At 41.4% G+C, this 21,768-nt stretch overlaps 1 non-coding gene across 1 annotated transcript; it reads right to left on the reverse strand.

Annotated features, from left to right (window-relative positions):
• Positions 1 to 380: 380 nt before the first annotated feature.
• On the reverse strand, positions 381 to 463 carry TRNAL-CAG. The gene has a single exon. It is a non-coding gene; the product is annotated as a tRNA-Leu (tRNA).
• Positions 464 to 21,768: the final 21,305 nt, after the last annotated feature.

A 21,768-nucleotide genomic window follows, 5' to 3' on the forward strand; every position in this document is an offset into this window, starting at 1 on the left:
TATATCCTTCCTATAATGATGGACCCAAAACTGAACACAATACTCTAGTTGTGGGCATACCAGAGTTGTATAGAGTGGTAGTAATACCTCTCTTGATCTAGAAGCCACACTTCTGGCTATGCAACCAAGGGTGGCATTTGCCCTCTTGACCACCGCATCACACTGCTGACTCATGTTTAGCCTGCAGTCAACCAATACCCTGAGATCCCTTTCACAAGTGCTTCTCTCCGGCCACTTGCCCCCTAACCTGTACTTATGACACCCATTCCTATGCCCCAAGTGCAAGGCCTTGCACTTATCCACATTGAACACCATCCTGTTGTCTCCTGCCCACTTCCATAGTCTGTCTAGATCCTTCTGGATCTGGAGTAAAAGCTGTTTGTCAGAAGTGGGATTTGAACCCACGCCTCCAGGGGAGACTGAGACCTGAACGCAGTGCCTTAGACCACTCGGCCATCCTGACTTCCTGAATGAGAAATGTTTCTGCCTGGTATCACGATCATTCCAGTCTTAGCCCAATCCCCACCAGTCTAAAATCTTTATGCTGGAACATCTACTCACATTTCTTTGCAGCCTTGCCTTTTGATCATCCTTTCACTCAGAGTCTGCCTCAACCAAAGCATGGCAGAAGTTGGAAGAGAAGTGAAACATAACATTTAATCCAGTATTAAGTAATTAATAAAAAAATATCTCCTATAATGTGACAGGATCCACTGCTGAATCACGGTAGTTTTGGTAAAGGGTGCCCCTGGGTCTGTTGTGGGAATTAACGGCACATTCAAGACAAAGTGGAATAAATAGCTCAGGAAGGTTGAAGGATGTGTGAATCCTAATTGAGGAAATTCATGTGGCATTGTGAGCTTTGTAGTTTTAAGGGTGCATAAATAATTTTCTGTCTGGTACAAGCATTTTTCACAGACAGAAGGCTGCAGTCACAAGTCACTTCCTGGATGCCTATCCATTGAACTGAATGGAACTTACTTCTGAGCAAGCATATGATGGCCTGTACTATAAAAATAGTTTGGTGCCACAGGCATTGGCAAGCACTTCATATACCTAGGGCACAGTCTTAGAGAACACAAACCTGCCTACAATTTGCATTTGTTAATTTGGATTTAGAAGTATGAATTAGATTTAGTTAAATTTTTACTGAAGGCACAGTCAGTCAATTACTTTCCCATCAAAATAACTCCTAAATAAATAACATTTCAATTAAGTTTTATCTCACCCCCAGAAGTTCCTCTTCAACACAACTGATTCGTAAATAGATATGAAATAATAAGCAAAAATGGTTTTGCTCATGAGCCCCTTTGCATGCGCACCTCTATAACTAGTAACTTTTCCACGCAAATGCAGCATCAAACAGGTGATAGAGTACTAATCCAAACACAAGCCAAGATTGAATCTGTGGGTCACCCTCAATTGATTTTCCAATTTCCACTCAGATCTTTCTCTAAAATGTAATCTTTTATTTGTTGGCTAATTATCCCACACATCAATCATGATGGCTTCTCTAAAGAAGTTCAAAATAGAAATAGTGGTGTCCAGTTCCATGAGAGGAGAAGAATCTAACATTTCCAGCAGAAATGAGGGCTGGAGAGTAGGGCAGAGACTGGGATGCAATTATCTGCAAAACGTGTGGTGACCTAGTTTCCAGGTTCCATCTTGAAGCTGGCTGTGGCTCAAGCCCATATCATTTCTTTCCTTTTTCTCTTTTCATATGAAAGGCCATGCATTTTTGTGTGTATTTTCCAAAGTCTGCACTAGTTTTGTGAATCATTTTAACATATACATTTTTGAGATGTAACACAATAATGCAGCTTTTTCAGTAAAATTGCCTCCCAGGGCATATGGATACATTGCATGTATCAAACTCAAGATGCTTTTTGCCATCCAGAAATGAGCAACTGCTGGTAATGAATGAATAATCCAGCAGGGACAATATTCATTTTAATATAAAAAGGGTTTTCCAGTGACTAATCCCTGTGCAATTCAGTCTTTAAGAGAAGAACTCATGACCCATGCCAGAGATCTTCCAGCTGGGTACTTTGGCTTGATCTGTGACCTTCCTGCTGAATCTCCTTTACAAAATAAGAGAGTTCTTTTTACACTTGACCAGTCAGACAATGGTGAAATTGTGCTGTTCTGAAGATGTGCATGTTATGCAATTGATGATTAAATGCAAATGATCCTAGAATGTTCTCTGGGGTCTTCCAATCAGGACTACAATCTTATAAAGAGGAAGATTTTACACATAGATTAATACATACACATACAACAGAGCAGTTGAAACATTTAGTTAGCAAAGAGCGATGGAAAAGGAACCTGTCCACCTCTTCCTTACGACATTTGGTTTTCCTGCATTTCTGGTCTAGGACCCAACTCATGTGCTATGTGAACAGCATGGCTGGTTGGATTCTAATCTATGCCATCCTCATAATGACATGGGAGGAGTGAATCCAAAGGAGGAGTTTGCATGCTAGCATTTCTGACATTCAAAGAAGGTCAGCAATGGATGAAGAAAATTCCCACATGATTCTGTCAGTTCAAGTGTTAAAAGACAGGTGTGTGTTCCCATTGGGAACTGGCAGTTCTACTCAGTACAGTATAATCAGGCTAAAATTAGAGATGGATGAATTTACCAATTTGGGGTCCATGTTACTCCCATGTATATTCATCCATAGTTCCTTTCATTCCATTAACACATGAATCTGGGATTAAAAATCAATGTACATATTTAATAATTCAAATATGTATTTAAATGTATATCATATGCACTGAAACATCTGTCTTTTTCAAGCTATGTCTTGATCGAATACATATGGGAAATGGGTGACTATGACTTTAGAATGATGAATGAAAGCAACATGATGGCGCATGGGAAACACAAAGAAACTATTTAGTAGGATTCTATATTCCCAGGATATGAATGAGGGAAAAGAAGCTAAGATGTTTCTGAGTATCTTTGATTATGAGTTCAAGTGAACACTTGGAGATGAAAGTTGTGATCCTCTCACATCCACTATTAATGTGATAAAATAGTCTTGTGAAAGCATGACAGTGTGGTAAGAAAGTGAGCCTTCTAAGTTATTCTCAACATTAAAGTTTCTATTTTACTGTGGTGCTCAGGTTGTGCATAGTGCATCTGAACACCATCCAGAGGCAACTCCAGGTTGAGCTGTTCAGGCAAAATGTCAGTAGCTGACCCCTACTCCACAAGTGAGACCTGGAGACCTTCCTGCCCCTGTGTTGGGTACTGCAGGCAGCTGTGGGTCCAGCCATCATTCTCATTTCCCAAAAAGGTGTCACTCAGGGTGCACCCAAACAGAGGGCAGACCCAGGTTAAACTCAGGTTACATAACCTGAAATATTGTAACATGGTTGGTGAAATGGGCCCTTTTATGGGAATAGATGGAAATGAGGAAATAAGTTCTGAAGATGCAAGATCACAAGCACACAAAATGATAACCTCTAATGTATCTAAAACAAAGGAGCATGATTTTGCTACTTATTTCAATGAAATGGCTTGAAGTTTTATCAAGCAAGAACCAAGGTTCTCATTTTCTTTTCCAAATTGTTTTGGTTCTCATCTTATTGCACCTTACTTTAATTTTCTTGAGAAATCTGCTTTTCAGTGCAGGTACAACCTAGTTATGGACATGAGTATAAGAAGAGGAAATCTCGTAGGGTTATTTGTTGTTTGGAGAAAGGATGGAGGGGATGTAATTTTAGCCTTTCTGCTGAATCCCCCAGGATGGTGGTTTGTGTTCCTGCATATAGTGAAAGGAGCGTGACTTGGAGTGCGTGCATGTGTGTGAGAGTGCATGTGATCTCTGTAATGGACAACAAAAAAGATTAAGGTCTATTGAAGCCTAACAGAGGGCAAGGACCAGAATTTTGAACAGATGGTATAGAGGGACCCACTGGCCTCTTGAAGGCTGGGGAGTGCTGAGAAATGGCAGATAGTAATTAGCAGGAGATTTTTTTTTAAGTATTCATGATCTCTCAGAACATCTGCTGAGAAAAAACAAAAAGAAAAATCTGACCCTGAGATTTAATGAGCATGATAAAAAAGATGTGGTTTAATGTACAATCAAGCACTGCAGTGTATGGTGATTTGTTTTGAAATTATTTGCTTTGGTTTGGTTTTAGGAAGGGCTGTGCATGGAATTGTGCCTGTAAATGCAGAAAAGCAATGAAAATGCCAGCTGTCTTGTTATGCAACTGGCATTCCTCTTCTTTTCTTTTTTTAATGGGAAAAACAAAGATCAGGTTCTGAATATTTCAAATGAATATATCACAGGCTTTCGGAATCTGTATACAGTCATAATGATCTTTGCATATTTGGGCTTGGGGAAAATAGTTTTGTCATATTTGGAGCATGTGGAAGGATTGTATGCAAAGCTTCCCAAATTGTAACACTTAAAAGCCAATTGCTAGAGGTGTCATTTGTTCACGACCTAGGAAATTCAGCTTTGGGTCTGGACATCAAAACAAAGATAACCAGAGAAATGAGAGAGGTGTATTTTTTTAATGTGTATTCTGAATGTGCTAAGCCCATTCATGCTCCTTCAATAAAGTAATGCAAAACACACACACACACACACACACATTCACAGACTTGGTTAGCTTTTCAGGGGGTTGTAGCAGCAATTTTAACATGACAGTTCTAAAATAAGAATTGGATTAGAAAGCAACCAGAAAGAAAGTGAGATGGTTACATAAAAGTGTCTGAATGACAATCAAGCAGAAATTATTAGTGTGTTTTAAGGGCATAGCTCAATTTGTTTTCTAAAGGATGTTGCATAATCTTTGAGACTGATATCATGAACCCCACATTCTGGAATATGTTGTCACTGGGGACTCACCAGGCCCTTTCATTTCTGGCTTTCAGGAACAACCTTTCACCAATCTGGCCTTCCACTGATGCTATTTTAGTAGACTCGGTTGTAGTTACACTAGTACACCATAGGTTTTGTTTCTTTTTATTCAGGATGTTTGCTGCAGTTGCTACTTTTACTGTTTTTATTACTCTATCTGTTTTATTACCATATTGTGTTTTATTATGGGAGTTTTATTGTTGCACGCCATCTTGGGAGAGCTTCTGTCCTGAAAGGTGGTTAAGACATATTCGAAAATATTTTTAATGTATAAATTAGCAATAACTTTTTGTTTTATTAAGTATCAGTGTTCTGCAATGGAGGACAAGTTGTACCTTGATCATTACAAGATCTAAAGTGGCATACACAATTTTCTTCCATGTTCTGTGTCAAAGATCTTGTGAAGTGAACAGAATGGCGTGACCCTAGAAACATTTGGAACTGATGTGCTGTCAGCAATAAAGCCAGGGCAGGAAGAAAAAGATCCAGATTGCGTACCTGCAGGATTGGGCTCTGCTGTTGGCATGAGCTCCAGGTATCGAGGCATCTGACACAATGGACAGTCCATATCAGTCATTTTCTGGCCAGGGTGAGAGCCAAAGTGTATATCTAGCAGGTGAGCATGGTAGATAAAGCTGCAAAAAAGGAAAAAGAGGTCTATTTGTTACATTTTATCTTGCTGCTTACCCAAGGTCTGTGTTCCCTTCATCACAACAACCTAGTGAAGTAGGCCAGGTTACGAGATGGGACCTGGGCCAAGGTCAATGAGTTATATGGGTCTCTGTTTCTCGTACAGTGCTCCATCAGACCACACTGACTCAGATACATAAGGCCAAGTCTCAGCCAAGGATCCTGTAAAGAATTATGCTCTAGTCAGCTCAGAGATAGCTAAAGCAATGACTAAAACTGAGTTTGGGTCCAGAAAGAATTGGGACTCATTCTTTCCTTCCACTCTACAGCCTGGAATAGACTTCTGCAATGGGCACTACGACCTCAATATTGCACTGGTCACATCAAGGTTTCTCCTGTATCCATCAACAGTCCTCATGGAGTTAGCCAGAGAAAGTGTTTCTGTCCCTGGAGATCAGGGAAGTGCGAAGATCTAACTCGAATGTGGCAATATGATTGTCAGCTACACCTACTGGACATCATTGAAGACTTCCCCACAATCCTGTCTTGTTCAACCCATGTTCCTTTCAGTGTGTTTTCTCTCTCTTCCCCCACTTGCTTGTGCTTTGCCGGATGCAACTGGTGTGGTAGCAGAATGAGATAAACTGCTCTTGGCAGGGTAATGAGATGAATTAGACCTTTGACCTACGGAAGACCATGAGAAATGAACGGATCATTGACTCTCCTTTCCTTTTATCCTTGTTAGATAGTCTGCCCATGTGAAACAGATCAGCAGATTTAAACACTCTGTGGCATGCTCACACCAGGCTTTGCCTTGCTGAACCTTTAGATCTTAAAATATATATATATATAATGTTGAATTCCATAAACAATGGAAATGAATTACCACTAAATGTGAGAGATTGTGTCTTAGAGGCACGAAATCCCTCCCAAAGAGATGAATTTCACAAGGGGTCAAGAAAATGCAATGGCTTGTTTGTGAAACCTGAGGGAATCCATCTTGGTGAATTTGAATATGAACTGACATGATCCACACCTCCCAGACTCATGTGAAAATTAGAACTTTGTTACCTGTTGGCTTTTTCACCTCCCAAATATTCCAGTGTTGTTCTTGGCCAAAAATCAATGCATACATAAATATAAAAGCACATTTAAATGCATGTTTTTGAGAGAAAATATGCTTAGAAATGTGTATTCTGGCATTTAAATATGTATTTAAATGCGATTTTTAGTTTGGTTTACAGTTTTTGCAGATCAATGCAGATATTAGTGAAGATAATGTGGGTGAACCCATGCAGAAGTGACATGTACCAAAAATACATTGGTTTATCCAGCTCTAATTTTGACTAATTACTCTTCACTGAAGGTACTGATGGTGGTGCTGATGGGTTTTCCCCCTTAAGGATTTGATTTCTTTTAAGGAGAAGAACCCAGGCTATTGTCTCTCTTGAATAATGGTTGAACTCAAGACATATAAGGCACAACAATCAGAAATGGCTCTATATTTACAATTTTTATATATAGTTACTTACTGAAATATCAACATTTTTATTGTAAGCTGCCATCTATGGGCTTCATCTAAAAGGCAGGGCAGAAATAAAATAACAGAATGAATAAATGAATCCTGCCATGCCCCCTTAGCACCTTGTGAGGTTGCCTTTTTGAGGGGCTGTTTTGTTTGGGAAGGGGGCCACACTCTTTGCTGTTTCCTGCTGACCTGTAACCACCCCAGATATTCTCTCAGTGGAATCCAAGCGCAGCCCTTTGCTCATTCACTGGTGTGGAATATTTCCCACTGGGACATGGACCTTTCACTTAAAAGAGCACATGCCAATCAGCACCGTGTTAGCACAAGGTAGCACTTGTTTGAGCTTTGTACCCTGGAGATGCGGTAGGACACTGAGAGCAAAGGAACTGCTCCTGTGCAGCTCCCCCTCAAAAGGAAAGGGGAAAATGATTTATGTAACAAATGTATGTGAGCATAAATTGTCCTCCTTTAACTTATTGAAAAGTTAGCACAGTGTATTATTATATTCAAAATACCCTTCTAAAAATATTTCATATTGAGGCTGATGAACTACTTATGATTTTACATATATATCTATGGCAGAGGTGGGCAACTTAGGGGGTTTTGGTGGCCAGTTCCAACCCACCTACCCTTGAGGAGCTTCACTTCCTCCTCTGCTCCTCTGAATTTTGGCAGCAGCAGCTTGAAAAGCTACTGGTAGTCTGATGCAAGATTCAGTGAACCGCAATGGTGGCCTAAAAAGACCCAAATACCTTAAAGTTAATTTCAGGCATTTTTGCCCTTGCTTCAGGGCAAGCTCACCGGCAGGTAGCAGTGGGGGACAGCTGAGGCCACACTTGTGACTAGAAGGTACCTGATGAGGCCTGGAGTCCACATATTGTTTGCCCATTATCTATGGTCAACTGCCACAGAGCATAGCAGGAGTGACTAGCACTGGTAGAATCATAGAATAGTAGAGTTGGGAGGGCTGAAAGCTACCGGGTCCAACCCTCTGGTGTTGCAGGACACCAAGTTACACCACCCAACTCAGATGGCTGTCCAGTTTCTTTTTGAATGTCTTTTGCTCACCAGCTCTCTAGGCAACTGGTCTGACCGTCATATTGCTCTGACAGTGAGGAAGCTTTTCTTGATGTCCAGCCTGAATCTGGGTTGTTGCAACTTGAATTGATAATTCTGTGTCCTACACATCAGCAAGAAGAGATCTTGACCTTCCTCTTTGTGAGGAAGCTGGCGGTAGCTGGTGGTAGATGATAATATGTTCCCTTCACTGCTGTATGAAAATGAGGAGGAAGTATGCCCCACACCCTTAATGATTGAGTGGCATCCTCACTGTCATTTGACAGTGGTGGAAACAAGAGATGGTTGGGGAAATACCATGTGAGAGTTGGCTAGGAAGTGTCTACCAGTAACACACACAAGTGATGATGTCTTCAGCTTGAGCCATGGAGTCCTTTCCACTCATTTGCCATTCAGCCATGTGGCAAGCTACCATCACCCACCCAACCTTATGAGAGGAAGACAATCCTTGCCCTTAGACCTACAGTCTGAAAGGCACAACACCAAAGGCAAAGGGATTGGTAGAAATCTAAGATTCTGTCCTCTGGAACTTGTGAGATTTGCTGGAGCAGAGGAGAAGCAGCATTACAGTGGAACATTCTGAACTGAGAACTCCTGGCCCAGGCCTTTTCTAGGTCAGTGTGTGTGTTACCCGGTTACCCTTGTGTTTATAGCCTAAGAGGCAGAGGGATTTGTGCTTTCTAGCATGGCATACTTTCCCAAGAACTGCCAGTCCCAGAGTTCCTTGTTTAGAGGCATAAGGGAGGGACAGCTGACATGGGAAAGAAAGCACTGTAATAGCCAGAAGCCTTGATCACAGGACAGTGAAAGCCAGTCCTATGGGAAGACTATTTGCAGGCACAAAATATATGGACACTTTCTCTTGCAGCAGGTGACTGCCATGAATGACCCTTAAAAATAATGAGATGGTATGCATAGTAAGGGATCGTAATATATGTGTGGGAAGGAGCCCACATTGCCAGTCTGTACCACTGCCCTCCAAAGATGCTTTGGTCCTGGGAACAGGCTCAGTTTGGAAAAAGAATCAGGATTTGCAGGCATTCTGGGGACAGCACCCGCCAAGATGGAGCTAACTTAAAAAGGAACCATGCTGTTTTGAAGCTACAATCCTATAGAAGTGGGTCTTACCTCTAAGCAGACAATTAGAAGTATGTGCTGTCAATGTGTTTGACAGTGTGTAGGGGAATTCTCATAACTTTGGATAGTTGCCTGAGAAGAAACTTTTCCGTTACTCAAATTATGTTTGTTATAGAGTTTGCAGGGCCAAGCTATCCAGCTGGAATTGCACTTGTGTGTCCCTCTTTGAATTCTTGAGGTTACTCCTTGTACAATGCTATTTTAAGTCGGTATGTGTGAGTGTATGTGTGAGTATATCCCCCTAACACAGTCTCTAGAGTACTAATCAATTCTAGTTTGAAACTGATTGTAGGTGCTTCCCTACTATTGAACTCTTACTTGGTATGCCAACCAGCAGCCTTCAGAGCCAAGAGGAGCAGTAAACTTATTTGCTACAGAATGATTTGAAGCAGGACCAACCCAGACTCACCTGTGGGTGCAGCACTGGGAATCATCTCAACAGAAGGCACTTTGCAATCACAAATGGCTGCAAAGGAGAGAGCTTGTTTTACTAGCACCACAGTCCCACAATAATGTTTTACAAGGCCCATTGGCCTCTGCCCAAGTTAACTGCAGTGTTGGCATCAAGAAATATATACCTGTCTGAGGAGAGGAACACAGAAGGGGTGATGCATATTTCAAGGTAGGAGTGCTTTGTCCCACACACTAGATTTCTCTAGTGTGGATTTCAATTGAGGTAGTTTCAGGTGTTGCAGTTTTATGTTGATGTGATTCAAGTAAAAATGTTAAAAAAAAAAACACTCTGGAGTCAGTGAAAAGTTCCTTTAGGCCAATGGTCAAAGTGGAGACACCAAAGATGCATCCACCTCTTTCAGGAGTAACGGTCATGCCAGCAGAAGAGAAGGAATATCACTGATGGTGATGGGGCAGAGAAACTCCTGAAGGGCAGCTACTTGGCAGCTGTGGTAATTGAAGGAGACACTGGAAGAGGATCTTTCACAGACAACAGGAGTGACATTTAAACCAACTTTGGTTAGTACTGCACAGAAGAAGGCAATGCTGCACCATTTTTTCTTACCTGGGAAACATGGAGTTGGAACAATCCAAAATGAAGAAATAGATAGTGCTGGAGTCTGAGGGTCTCAGGTTTGAAGGCACCCAACCAGCTACTAGAGGAGAGTAAAGGATAAGTACCAATGGTGCTGTTGCTAATGGCAAAGCTAGGTCAAACCTGAAAGGAGGTCTGGTGGCTGACATAACAGAGGTGAAAGGTAAGTGTGATGCTGTGCAAAACATACAATTGATCTGTGGAATGCGAGAATGTAAGCTAGAAGCCACAAAGCGAGAAATTAAACTGTGAAGTTAAACATCACAAAAGTTGATGTAAGTAAACTAAACTGGACTGTAATAGGACATTTTCAATCAGACAAACACAAAGTGTTTTACTCTGGAAATGACAGACTCAGAAGAACTGGACAGAACAACAAAAGATGGGAAAGAAGCTTGCAAATATATGTTGAATACTGGAGAAGATTTGTCTATGTTTTATTGGGTATAGCAAAGTCTTTCACGGTGTGAATCATGAGAAGCATTGGGATGCCCTGAGAGAAATAGGTGTGCCTCAGCTCTTGATCATCCTGATCATGGACAGCCTGGATCATGGAAACCAGACACTGTTAGGACAGGATGCGGAGAAAGAGAATAGTTTCCCATGGGCAAAGTTTTCAGGCAAGGGTGCATGTCAGCCTTCCCCAACCTGGTGGCCTTTGGATTGCAACACCCAGAATTCCCATCCAGCAGGGCCATTGACTGGGAATTCTGGGTGCTGCAGTCCAAATGTGTCTGGAAGGCACAAGGTTTGTGAAGGTTGGTGCATGTTATTTCTCTATCTGTTCAGTCTGTATGCAGAACATATTTATTATATTTGTATCCACTTTTTTTCTTTCAAGGAACTTAAAGCAGCTTACACAATTCTCTTCCTCCTCTTAATTTTATCCTCATAACAATAACCCTGTGAAGTAGGTTGGGCTGAGATTCTGTAACTGGCCCAAAGTCACCCAGTTAGCTCCATGTTGGAATGGGGACTAGAACCCAGATCTTCTGAGTCCTATTCATGCATTCTTAACTGCTACACCACACTGGCTGTCTAACATATCATAAGGAAAGCTGGAGTGGAAATTAGCAGAATATGTATCAATAATTTAAGATATGCAGATGATACCACATTACTGGAGAAAAGCAGCAATGAATTGAAATGTCTCCTGATGAAAGTGAAAGAAGAAGTAAATGTAGAAATGAAGCTGAATGTTAAGAAAGCAAAATTCATGATTACAGGAGAATTACACAACTGTAAAGTCAACAATAAAGTAATTGAAATTGTGAAAGATTTTGTATGCCTTGGCTTAGTCATCATTCAGAGGGAGACTGCAGCCAAGAAATATGAAGAAGACTTGGAAGAGCAGCAATGCAAGAGCTAGAAAAGATAATCAAGTCTAAGGATGTTTCACTGGAGACCAAGGTCAAGATCTTCCATGCTACTGTATTCCTAAACATCACATGAGGGTGTGAAAGCTGAACGGTGTGAGGAACAAAATTCTTTATGGATACTCCAGACTAACACAAAGATGAACAAATGGGTTCTAGATCAAAGCACACCAGAACTTACCCTGGAAGCAAAAAATGAAGACACTGAAGCTGAGCACATCATGAAGGCAAGTTCTGGGGAAGACAATAATGCCAGATACAGTGGACAGCAGAAGAAGTCCAAATATGAGATGGACTGATTCCATAAAGGAAGTTTACAAAAGCAGAGCAGGACTGTGAGGGACAGGAAGTTTTGGAAGATGTTCGTTTGTGGGGTTGCTATAAGCCTGAGATGACTTGATAGCACATAAGCACATAAGAACAGCACTAATCAATAACAGAATCTCATGTACTAATAAATATATGTGTGTGTGTATATATGGAGTAGATGGGTGCCTCTGTTTGCTTAGCCTGTTGTCCAGGTACTAGCCGTTGATTGACAAATTCAGGATCCATGCCATTCCCTTCTATGGTTCTTTAAACTTGAACTTGGTTTGGTAGCCCTACAAAGAGAGGAAGCCTTCAAAGAAAGGACTGTCTTCTGAGAACCCTTCAAGCAGAGGAATGTCCTCTGTAATGTAGGACAGATGGCCACCTTACATCTGAGAGTGTAATAAATTCAGCTTGAAAAGTACCCTTGTGAATTGTGAAGAGAAGGCAAGTAAAAATACATGACAGCCAGTTAGAAATGAATCCAGGCCTCTGTTGTGTTTACATTTGCATTAAGCAGCACAGGATAAGGAGGCTCTGTGCCCAGGATAGAAGGGGAACCCCTCTCTTTTGGGAGGCAATGTAGACACCATGGCTCCATTTAAACCTCATTATGACATCAATTCATGTTTTCTTAAGTCACAGGTTTGTGGTTCAGAACTGTAATAAGCCCTTTAGAAACAAGCTGCCTTGCAAATGTAATTTAATCCATGCAACTTCCAGGTTGTTTTTTCAAACAAAAATTATACACTTTCTACACTGAAAGAATTAAGGCTTGTTGTGAACAAGTTCACCTTGTAATGCTTTTATTTGAATGAAGAACTCACAGTTGTTCTTTTAGAGTTAGGATTCCTCTGTAATTTAAGGTGATTACATTTAGCAGCCTGTTTAATTTGGCTTTGCTGCTCCCCCCTCCCCACCCCCTGCCCCGGCTTTGGCATCTTGAGTGGAAAAGTTTGCAGACTGGTTTGCAATCAGTTTGCAGGCTTCCATTCATGAGGCTTCGTCTGACAGTATCACACGGGCACGGACAATTGTGTTGCCAGAATGGTGAAAAGCAAGTTGTGCTTCTTTCTGTTCCCTTGTACCACTCAAGCCTTGAATATAAGGAATCCTTACAAAATATTTATCTATTTCCTCTGTGGCCAGAGTGATTTGGTTCAAGTTGTACAAAGGAATTTATCACTGCTCAGGTACAGATCTATGGAAAAAATGGCCATGTATAATTGCCTTGATTTCCAAGGAAATAATGGCTAAACTCCTTTTGATTTGAACAGAGAAGAGTTGCATTCGCAGGCATGGACAATGTTTTTCATCAAAGCAAGCAAATGGGACACTTTTGAGAGAGAGATATATCTCAAATAGAAAAGCAAGAATGAGACGAAGTGAGCATCACAGGGGAAATGGAAAGGCATACAAATATCAGTCATTTGCCTGTCCTTATCTGGAATTTGTCATGTCAGAAATTACAGATGAAACAAGGAAGCAGGTCCAGGCAAGGAAGCAAATGTGGTTTTTTTCTACTGAAAGTGCTTGGGCTGAGTCATCAGCTGGGTTACAGAAGGGTTTGGGGATTAGGGACTTGTTGCAAAGTCTTCTCGGAACAGGTGGGTTTTGAACTGGGCTTTGAAAGAGGAAAAGTGCTGGCATGATGCAGAAGTTTTGGGAGGTGATCCCAAGCATGCAAGATATGGTGGTTATCATCAGCATTTTGTATCATGACCATTTTTGTTTTGTTTTGTTTTGCAAATGGGTTCTCAAAGCAGCCAAATGTGCTCTGGGCCCATTCTGGGATGGCAGATCTGTATATGCAACATCATGTCTATTCACTTTATCGCTTCTCAACATGTAATTGATGTTGGAAATGGAAAGGAACAACTCTAGTTGGTGCGTTCTATAAAAAGATCTCCCAAGACATACTGCTAGGAGCTGCATTTTTTAACTGCACGTTTTATTACAAAATGGCCACTCTTGAAATTTCCCTCTAGAAATTCAAAATGACCTGTCAAAGGCAGTGATGCGCTGCTGCCAGCAATTTAATAAAAGTCTCATGTGGCTTCCTTTCCGTCCTCCAGTCTAACACAGTGTAAGTGACATTCAATCCAACAAGGCAATTACTCACAATATTGTCCCATTTTTCTTAAAGCAAACAGTTTTATATCAGCTGGTATTGAGACTATTGTACATATTTTGTTCTTGAAAACTGAAAATGTGTATTGGTGGCAGTGATACTCCATGTATCTCTTATTGTGGTATACTATTTGGCATCTTGAAAATCCCAGCTACAATGATTTTAAGGATCAAGTTTCTATACCTCATGGAGGTGGTGAAAATTTATGACTGGTTGGCCTTGGTACCAAGAGCAAGATTACAGTAGTTTTTGTTCCTTGAACATCATTAGTGCCCATGGCTTTCCCATTCTCTATCATTAACTACTCTAGTCCCAAGTTGTTCAGGGTTCTGTATTGTAGCACCAAAACATTAACCTGTCCCTTTAGCAAATAGGCAGCCCATGTTGATCCCTCTGCAAAGACGTCACATGCAGAAAGAGGTTAACTCTTAGTGACATCTGAGCTGCTGTATCCTGCTCTACCTCCAACTTCCAGTTTCCAGACCTGCCCACTTACAGCACATAGCAGTCTTGAGGTTTCCAGTCAACTGAAACCAGTGCTTTTTTTGTCATAGAACGCACCGGAACAGAGTTTCGGCACCTTTTTTCAACAGATTCTCCAAGTTTTAAAAGTAACTTTTGAAAATTTGATGTTTGGTCCATGTAGATTTGAATCGCCCTGTCGAGCGTAGCAGGTCGGCGGCAAAATCATTAAAATGGTGCATGTGGGCTGCTTGTGTGTCGAATCCGATGCATGTGTGCTTCGTCCATGCTGGTTGTGATGCTGCTGCTTGGCTTGTGAAGCTGCTCAGCTTGTGATTGGTCGTGTGGTCACGTGCTGAGTGCTTACTGTGGGCGGTGACCGTTATGTTTTGTTACACAACTGATGTGTGTGGGTGTGTGTACAGTGATTGACTACATGCAAAAGGTAAATGATTTCATGAGTTCTGGCACCTTTTTTCTTACAAAAAAAGCACTGACTGAAACTATATTTATGGTACATTCCTTGGAGACTCAAGTAAGCTTTATTTAAGTATAGTGAGTTAAGCGTTGATCTGTGCAAGAATCCCAGTTTAACCTATGGAGTATAAGGGCGTTTAGATTTTTTTGAGCTGAGGCATTCCAGTTGCATGGCATGATAATGGTATAATATGGCCACTTAACAAAATTTTCTTTTTTTGAGCTGCTGTGGATATTGACTTGGGAAACTGAAGGTGCCTTATAGGTCTGCAATACTTGGATAGCTGGAGAAATTTTGTTATCAGATCAATGCTGCAGAATGCTTGCATTCTGGAACAAGTCATTAGAATAAGACAGTGTGTGGTTTATAGTTTCCCTTAATTATCATTTGTCCTTATTCTGAAAGATATTGTCAATTATCATGCCGAATAATAAGCTAAATTTAAAAATTCTTAATGAAAATGTAAAATTGTCACTTGTGAACATAAGCCTATAAAACTTCTCGGAGAAGTGGGTGAAGCATTATCTGCCAGTTAAGTCACAAGAGGTCTCTGCTTTTCCCATATCTGCTTAGGCAATCCTATGAACATTTATTTATTTATTGTGTTTATATCCCACCTTTCTCCTATGTGGAACTCAAGGTGTCTACTTGCAGTTCCCAGGTGGTCTCCCCTCCAAGCTCAGGCCAGCCCCTGATCTGCTTTGCTTCAACATGGTGGATGTCTTCTGCGCCTGCAGACCATACTCTGGGCCATACTTAGTAAGCAGTTAGCCCCCTTCATCTGTACTTCTGAGTAATTGTGCACAGGAATGTGTTGTAAATTTTGGTAGATTTGTATAACTCTTTATCCCACAGCAATTTCTCCTTCAGTTGATATAGTAGAAAATACATGGTTTGGCAAATGTTAAAGTTGCATCTGTGTTGCCTCCATTTCCCCTTCAATGGACCCATCTTATTTAAGGCAAGCATTTTATCATGGCTGGTGAAAATCTGTGTGGGATCTGATAATTTAAAGAGACACACAATTTATGTTAAAATACTATTTTTAATGCTGTCCAAATATATTTATGTTGGGAAAGTAAAAAACTCAGCTGTTTTATATAGGATTTGCTAAACCTCTGAAAAATGAAAACTAAGCTCATTTTTCTCCATTTAAAATTGGGTGAAATCTAGACATCTTTCTCTATCAGCAATCACTGAATGATGAAACAGAACTCAGTTAAGATCAGCCTGGCTTAATGGTCTAGTTCAAAGTCTGAGACATAGATTAACTGAAACTCAAACCTGATCCATTTCACATCATCCATATAAATCATTGGGCTGGGTCATGACCAACTTAAGTATCCTAGATTTCAGTGGATCTACTCTAAGTGTGATTACATCAGAATCCAGGCTGTGATCTACAATGATAGCTTTCAAACTGTGTTGGAAGGAACCTTGGGTTCCTCAATGAGAAGACTGGAATTGGTGAAACAACATTCATGAATGAAGGCCTTTTCCAGCCTTACACCTGCAATGAAGAGCAACAGGAAAATGTAGCATTCTATGCTACACTCTGAGTTCACTAGCTAAGACACTTAACAGGTTAACATTCTTGCTCATTTGTAGATTTGAGAAGTACACTTATCCATTCACAATTTTCAGAATTTCATGAATCTGTTTGCAACTTAAAACACACATAAAATAATATCATAGGGGAAAGTGCAGGTTCATGTGCTATGCTAAAGTGCATAGAAAAGTACATGAATTAGGGAAAATCTCTAAGAAAAATGCATATACTAGAAGAAATGCATGTTCTTGGGAAATATGCATGGAAACGTGGATTTTTGCTTTATCTTAAAAAATGGCAAACTGCTGAGAAATAGAATGGAAAAAGTGGATGCTTGAAGAAACTGAACTTGGCACATTTGATTGCTTGGGATGACAGTGAAGTGCAACAGGCCTGTGCGAATTGGGGCATGTGTGTGTGTGTATGTGTTTGTGAGTGTAGACCGCTTTCTGCAATTGTGAGTTCCATGGAGGAGCTCCTTGCCAGATAAGAAGTCCATGGAAAGGATTCCTTTCAGGCTTGAACTTGCCAACTGTTTTTTTCCAGAACGAAAAACTGGCTGCAATCTTCTAGTCAGAGAAATTTATGGACTGATTGTACATTTGCGCCATTTTTGATTGCCAGTGTCAGTTGGTGGGACAATGCCAATCAGAGATGTTTTTCCCTAACTAAAACCCAGGGAGACCACTTGGTGAACCTTAATATGCTTATGAAAGCTTATTTGTGTAGTATTTCACAACTGCTAGGATCAAGGGTTCTCCATACTCAGATAAAAATAAATTTTGTAGTGGTGTATTAATGAACCTACTCTGATCAATTATCTTTGAATGATGAGGATAAAAATTAAATTGTTCTGTTCTGTTCGGAAGAATCTTCTGCTCAATTCAGCTGTCAAATCAAGTCAAGTGTCGGCATAATTGGTTGCAAAGTAGTTCTTAATAAGTCCTTAGTAATCAGTATTTCATCTGTCAATCTAGTTTAGTGTGACTCAAGATGTATAATTATCAGAAGTTTTAAAGCTGTAGTTAACAGCTTTATAGGCAGGGAAGCCTATGGAATGCATCAGCAAGCTGTCAAGCGATGAGAAAAAAATTAAAATGTGAATGTGCTTTTAACCACTTTGCTGCATAAAAAGGAGCAAGCTAAATGTCATCTTTCAAGGCATCTCTCTGATAATTTTGCATGGACCCAATGAGATGTGAGTAATACAATAATTTGCTGCCATTTTGCTAAGTGATATGGTAATAGTACTGTGCCATTACTTGGAATATTTCTTATTAAGTGCTTGTAGATTCAATATCAGATTCCCTATTGTTCTACCTAAACAACTTATCCTTCAATTTTATGATATTTTCATCCAATAGGAAGCATATTATAAAATGTTAGCACAACAGTTACTATAGTAACACTCCTGAATGGAACACAGCCTCTGAGTAAATGATGGTAAAAAGAAAACAAACATCTCCATGCTGGTGTCACAGGTGTCACACGGATGGAGAGAGCTCTTCATGGTCTCGATGTTTCAAAGAATCTTTGTTTTGACCTGGTTAGGTTCAGACAATAGCTGGATTCATATATTGCAGCAAACAGCCCCGTGCTGTTCCCCTGGTCCTGGGATTTTTGCCCAGTCTTGCATGTCGGATGATTGCATGTTCCGTGGGCAATGTGGGCTCAGCTGTCCCATTGCATGCTCCCACTCTTGCCATGCATCCTGGCAAGTCCCATGAGGGAAATCTCCTTCCTCACTCTGTTGCGCCCTATGGACCAGCAACCTCATCCTGATTGGTCAGCAAAGGTTTTGAAGTGGCTTCTTCCTCTCCTGGGTGTACCTGCATCTGTGCGATACTTCCTAGGCACTCCAGCTCCCAAATGATTTTTATTAGATCACGATGGACAATTTGCCATGATTTCTTCCTCCTTTCTTGGTGCGTTTATTTGCTTTCTCCCTGTTTCTGAAAGTAAGCAGGATGATAGCCATTTTTCTTAGTCAATAGGAATGAAGTGTGTGTTGCTGGGGAGTTGAGGGTAGTAGAGAATGCATGGCTGAGTGGCCACTTCTGTGGCCACTCTTCCCACAGAGCTCAGTGGTGTTTTAATGCCGATAATGGTAAGATGGAAATCCGTGGTCTGGGATGGGGAACTGTTGGCCAATGGCAAACTCCAGCCTGGCACACGCTCCACTGGCACATACTCCTTGCTCCACATCCTTGCTCCACTGTGCTTCCTTGCTGCTCCTCCCAGTGGCTTCCAGTGGCTCCCTCAGGAGTCACCATCTCAAGCCCCTTGAAGCAGTAGCTGCCCATGGAGCTTGCTCCCCTTGCCACTTGCATTTCCCAGTAGAAAAGTGGGCAGGAGGAGAACAGAGTGTGGGGAGAAAACATGCAAAAAAGCCAAGATGATGGACACTCCATGGAAGATATTTGATGCATATGTATTTAAAACATTTATTACCCTTCCTTTCTACAAGTCCAAAGTAAGCAGAAGAAGAGTATAAGTGACAGAACTCTGTGTCCAAGGGATATTTCCAAGAATATGATACTTTATGAATGAGAGGAATCATGATTTCAACAATCATGAGTGCTGTTCTATGCTTTTCTTACTCTGGTCTGCAAAAGTATCACATTGCTAGCAGTGTCTACAATTCTATATTTCCATGCTCAATTCTTTTCTTTAGAAAGAAAGAAAGAAAGAAAGAAAGAAAGGATCAGTGCATTAATCAACACAAATGATGAGTGTTTTGGAGAAGATGATCCTCTTATATTTCTGAATTGACATGGAGAGTTTATCACAAGCTTTTAAGACTTCAAAAAGAAAATCAATATTAATCCCCCTGCTGAAAGTCAGAAACATTCATTTTGCAAAGGGTCTAATCTGCCTTATTTGACATGAGTGCTGCTGTAACAGGAAAGCATTATTAATATCTTTGAGGATAGATGATCAGATGTCTATTCAGAGTTCCTGTCTAAAGTGGCAGTTTCCATTAATGTAAATTACAGAGCAAGCAACAAGTAAAGTATCCTAGCAAGTGGCTTACAACTCTTTCATGTCTCTGGAGGAGTTTTGTACAAACCCATTAAAATAAAATACAATTAAAAGAGAATTGCAAGTTCCTGTGTACCTGTGGCTATTTTTGTGTGATGCATATTTTTAGAAACATCATTAATTAGGTTATAGCTTATCAACAATGACACATCGGTGGATTCACACATAGCAACAGGCTGTGCTGGAAACTGCACGGGCATGGCTTGTCCTAATGTGTGAATTTAGCATCCATGGTGAAGCACAGCATGTTTGTTTTCTATAAAACTACTAGGAGAAGCCATGGCTTGCTGGAAGGGTTCCACACTTCACTATGGCTTGTTGTTTTATGTCAGCCCAGTCACGATGTTTCTGTGTGGGCCCCACATCTCCACTAGAGAGTTTAGCAATAAGGGTAGCTCTGGTTGCAGCAGATGCTCCAGCCTCCATTTTTCTCTGTCCTGTTCTGCCTAACATCTCCTCTGCTGAGGCTGCTGCAACGGTGCTCTGATCGGCTGCTTCACATCGTTTTTTCCCCTCTGTCCGCAGGCTGCCTTCCCGATGCCCAGCTGCAGCTTTGGAATATCTGCAGCAGCAGGACATCATGCCACGGCATCTCTAGCAGCAGTGCCCACAAAGGCCGCCCCTACCTGCTTGCCGTACTTTGCTGGAGCTGTGCTTTGAAATGGCTTTCTACTTGGGGCTCCAATGCTCTCCTCATGGGGCTTTACCCAAGGGAGGAGCATGGGCTGTGTGTGGGTATCAGCATCAGGGTGATTGCCCTGGGAAGCCTGGGTTTCCCACTCTCTTTCTCACCTTCCCTACCATTCCTGTCATGTCCCTGAGACTCCTGAGGGCTCTCAACAAGCTTCAATGCTCCCCTCCCACAGCTGTGGAACAAGCCCATTCCTTGCATCCAGTCAAGGAACTTTCCCAGGCAGGTGTCCCTATGGCAGGTGAGGATTTTTTTCCAGCAGGACGTGGCTTGCCCACGCAGTTGCCTTCAGTGTGCCTGGGTGAAGGGATGCAGTCCCCTCCAGCAAGTGTGAGTCCTGCACATGGGTGTGCATGGACACACGTGCAGAGATGGCTGTTTGGTGGGTGCATTTGCATCCTGGTGCAGAGCAGGGCAGGGCTGGGGAGCATTCCTGCAGTGCTCCTTTAGAACAATTCTAGGGAGCAGACAGTTGCTTTGCACAGCAGCAGGAAACAAGGAAAGCTCAGAGGAGAGGCAGGCAACACAGGTAGGAGGGGGCACCCTGGGATTGATTCTGAGCCACAGGGACTGATGGGATACATGCTGCCATTTGGAGGGAAGATGGAGAAACATGGAAACCATGCATGCATAGAAACCATGTGAATATGTGAACCCAGGACACAAACTGAGATATGCTATGTGGTAACCATACAACACTGCTTAACATTATGTATGAATACAGCCGTTACATTGCACATGGTTTGTTGCATTTTGCTTTAGCTAGCTAACAGTGTTGACCAATGTGGCTTCCCATAACACTGCAAATTTGGAGGATTATGGGCATCCTACTGAGGGTGGGAGGAGCATGAAGATGAAGGTTGGCTCTGTTTTTTGCCTCCTTGTGTAACTGCTTGTGAGAAGGTGTCACCAGGATATATCTCCTCCTTCCCCTTCCCCTTCCCCTTCATAATGTTTCTGTACTGCTCAATAGCTGAAGCTCTCTGAGCTGCTTACAACAGCACATAACATGCAATAAAATACGATATAAGAATAAACAACAATAAAACCATCATAAATATTGCAATAAAAATGTAAAAGCCAAATTTAAAACCAGATTTAAAAAGCTGCAATAGCTTGCACACATCAAATCAGACAGGCTCTGAAGCAATTGACATAATGCCCCAACAGAACGAATTCAATGCCCTGTCATAATGGACAGTCTTAACCTGGTGCTCAAAAGAAATTAGGGTTGGTGTCAGGTGGGCCCAGGTGCACCACCTGTTCCATAACTGGGAGCACCTAGGAGAAGACACTGAGCTTCCCTCAGAACAGATCCCAGATCTTGGTTGTAGTGTCCAGATAAATTGTGGTTGGGAGACGTATTCTTCTTCCAACAGCAGAATTTCAGTCTTCCCTGCTCCCCAGAAAACACCAAATGCCAGATCAGT

This window comes from Varanus komodoensis, unplaced genomic scaffold (genome assembly GCF_004798865.1).
Source record: "Varanus komodoensis strain SLA01 unplaced genomic scaffold, ASM479886v1 scaffold13_3, whole genome shotgun sequence".
Taxonomy (NCBI): domain Eukaryota; kingdom Metazoa; phylum Chordata; class Lepidosauria; order Squamata; family Varanidae; genus Varanus; species Varanus komodoensis.